The sequence below is a fragment of the Notothenia coriiceps genome, unplaced genomic scaffold, assembly GCF_000735185.1.
Source record: "Notothenia coriiceps isolate Sejong01 unplaced genomic scaffold, NC01 NC01_scaffold00008960, whole genome shotgun sequence".
Lineage (NCBI taxonomy): Eukaryota > Metazoa > Chordata > Actinopteri > Perciformes > Nototheniidae > Notothenia > Notothenia coriiceps.
Window position 1 is genome coordinate 85757 of NW_011341661.1, and position 3947 is coordinate 89703.

Below are 3947 nucleotides of genomic sequence, written 5' to 3' on the forward strand. Positions count from 1 at the left end.
GGCCTGATGGGGGGCCTGATGGAGGAAATACAGTCAGCCGCAGCCCCTCGTCTCGTTCTATTAAGAGAAACTCAGGCCTTTCACGGCGAGGCGCTCAGTGTGATGTCTGACGGCTGTCCTTGATTGCTCGGCTGTACGGGGGTCAACGAGGAGGAGAGGCTGCGGGGGTCCGAGTGCCTGCTGCCTCTCAGCCAGGGAAATGAGATTTACAAACAGTAGTATTATCGATGTCACAAAGATGCAGGCGGATAAGAGAAGGAGAATGTCAGCTTTATGTGACGGCTGTCTGTCATCTGACTGATTTTCTCCTTCGCAGGGAGAGGTCTGAGCGACTTCAACCAGGCTTTGGTGGACGTGAAATCCAAAATGTTAAACCTATCTCACAGAACTGGTGTTATCTAAAGCAGATCAACGTTTGCTTAAAAGTATTCGGAGCACCTCGTCTGCATATAGGAAACCAGGGAGCCTTTAACTCAGAGAGACAGAGTGGAGAAACGTCCATCAGGTGAGCATGATGAGGCAAATTCAAGTACAATCACTACATCTAACCATTAACAGAATTGCTTTTCCAACACTAGCCACCAACCTAATAGGTCTTAAGGAAACTAGTTGAAGCAGTAATGATTCAAAATGTCCCAAACAATTCAAACATTATGAAACTCTATCAAATAACATAAGGTAAAAGTTTCCTGCACCAAAGGGAGTATATTGTTTACCAAAAAGCTATTTGATCAATTTAAATCACATCATCTCATTGAGGTGTTTGATATACAGGATAATAAGCTATTATGATCTCAAATATGTGTTGTGTTAACATGCAGAGAAAGACAATTTATCAAGCTTTAAAGGTCCCATGTCATGGCCATTTCTACTGATCATAATTCCATTGTGGAGGTCTACTAGAATACATTTATATTGTGCAATTTTCCAAACTCACATTGGTTTCTCATACAGCATCTCTGTATAGTATGTGTATTCACTCTGTCCTAAACGGCTTGTTGGAGCTCCTTGCCACCCCCCCCCCTCCCTGTGAGCCCAGTGGCCGTCTGCGAGACAGCGAGACACAGCCCGAACACACACACACACCCGCAGCCTGGCTGGGAGTTTGTGTGTGCACCTCGCAGCAGCGAGCCTTGCAACGTCCCGCCGAGTGTGTGTGTGTGAGGAAGTCCGCGGATTGGTCCAAACGTAACGGCTCCGCGGACGTAACGTAAAGCTACATAACACACAAGGGGACGGGTAATAACCAGAAAAGCATGACATGGGACCTTTAACAAACATGTTGCTCCATTAAAAGTCTGATCAATGCATTGTTTTGGCTGATATTATGGGCATAACACAAGCACTTCAGTATCTGCATAGACAACAGTTACAGCAATCAATGTGTTGTATGCTGAGTTTTAGAAATGTTGGCTTAAATGTTATGAACTAATCTTTTTATTGTTAATATATATGATACCAAAGTCTAGGTACTTCAGTCTGATTCTAATAATTCACCCCTCCATTTCCTCCCATGTAAACAGATGCGTTAAAGAGTCTCTTTATTACGGCCAGAGTTTGTAATGCATGAAGAAGGGCACGAAAACCTGTTTATAACTTCATTAAAATTGTATTTTGTCCACTCTCGTTTTATTGGATTAGCTACAGGATTAAATCAGACCCTGCCATGGGGTTCAACAGGATTATTTGTCAGTTTATTTTATGTTTCTGAACAACTCCAAGCCTAAAAGGAAGTGGGAAATCATGAAGAAGAAATCCCAGATGAACAGAGGCCTCTCACTCTCACGTTCACTCTTTTCCAACTCTTCCCCTCTCTGTTTAATATCTTCCAGGACCCTCCTCCTACTCCTCCGTCTCCTCTTGTCTGTCTCTAACGAACCAACTGCTGACGGTGGAGAGCTGCCCCCCCCGCCCACACCTCACATCCCTGTCACCCCGATCTGTGTCCATGGAAATACCAGCGCAGGTAGTTGGGAGAGCGTTGACAACCGCCATGGCAACAGCTGCCGGTGAAGATGAGACTCCTGACAAGGATCCAGACGACAGGGGGGGGAAACAGAGAGGAGAGAGAGAGGGGGGGGGTGTGTGAAGAAGAAGAGAGGGATGATGAAGAAGAAGAAGAGGACGCAGTGACTCTTCATTCCTGCTCATCCAGACAGATCTGTGGGACTTTAAACCCCTCGCAGATTTATTTATTTGTTTATTCCACACATGGCAGTTCTTTTTTTTAAAACAAAACATGTACAAGAAAATGTTATTTGACCTGCCCCTTCTTGAAAATAAATTAAAAAAAATAATAATAATGAAATAACCATTAAAAAGTCAAATAAAAGCAATATTCTTTCAGTCATAGTTGCTTACAAATACTGAGACATAAAATTAGAACACAAAAGTCAACTTCATACTGTCTAATTACGCTTTCTTTATTCAATTTCTTAAACATCAAAATATTCTTACAGCCCTTGAAATCATTCGGCAAAGAATTCCACTTCTTTACGCCAAGAGACACACACCTGCTTTAAAGTAGTACGTCAAACTGATACTTCCTCAAATGTCATTTCCTCCTATGATGCTCACCCTTTTAAATTCATATTACAACTCACGTGTTTGAATAACAAATAACACGTTACTGAATAAAACCTGGTACTGTTTACACAAAATACCGCGATATCTGGGTGAGGTTTAAACTGCAAATGGACTAGAGCTCCAACGACGAGGTGAATAATCCATCAGTAGATTAAATACCAAACAGACACTTGTTCCAGATTAGCCAGTGTGTCTGACTTTCCTCTGTTTAACATCATTGTAAACTGGGTATCTTTGGGGTTCAAACACGACACAACAAGACGTTTGAAGACCACTTCATAGACCAAGCAATACGTTGGGAAAACTGGAGACCGTAAACAACTGTCAACCCAAAAAATAATGGGCGTTCCCATCCGATTACTCAAATGTAAACCTAGATAAAAATGGGGACTACGCGACAGTCTTCCAGTAAGTTTCATGAACATTGAGCCAGTAGTTTTCCCATAATCCTGCTGAGACGAACCAAACCAGAAACATAACATCCTTGGCAGAAGTAACAACCGGCGAGTTAATAAATACTGACAGCTGGTGTTTAATATCACATTTACTGACAGTGGCAGGAAGTCAGCCTCGCCATGTTCCTCTATCTCCAGCTAGAGCTGTAGTTTATGAATATTCATTATTGATGAATCTGTAAAAGGTGCATATGACAAGGCGGACCTGAGGATTTATGAAGGAACATTCATCAAAACATGAGTGCACTAATAAAATTATTGGCGGTTACAGTTGCTAAAGATGCTTAAAGGTCCCATTCCATGGCCATTTCTACTGATCATATTTCCATTGTTGAAGTCTACTAGAATAGATTTGAATTGTGCAATTTCCCAAATTCACATTGGTTTCTCATACAGCATCTCTGTAAAGTATGTGTATTCACTCTCTGTCCTAAACGGCTTGTTGGAGCTCCTGCCCCCCCCCTCCTCCCTGTGAGCCCACTGTGCTCTGATTGGTCGGGACGTTGCGAGGGCTCGCTGCTGCAAGGAGCGGACAGGTTTCCGTGTCGGCGATACAGCGAGAACAAGCAAAACTCATCCTGAGCACACACAAACACTCACAGCCGAAGTAAAAACAATAAGTGTGGTTTGATATTGAGTAAGAAAAAGGTTTATAACGCTGTGAGAATGGGTCTGAGGAGAGCATTTCTCCGCCATCCCAACTCGTCTATTACCAGCGTTCAGGGAGCTCTATGCAAGTCAATGGGGGATTAGTTAGCCAAGGGATCCTGGTGTGGGAGGGGCTCCGTGGATTGGTCCATTTGGGCCAATCCGGTCATTTGTTGTTGATTTGGGTGTTCACACGTCACAGAACCCAGGAAGGAAACAATGGAAAAAGAGAAATCTCCAACGAGGCGTTCTGGGTTG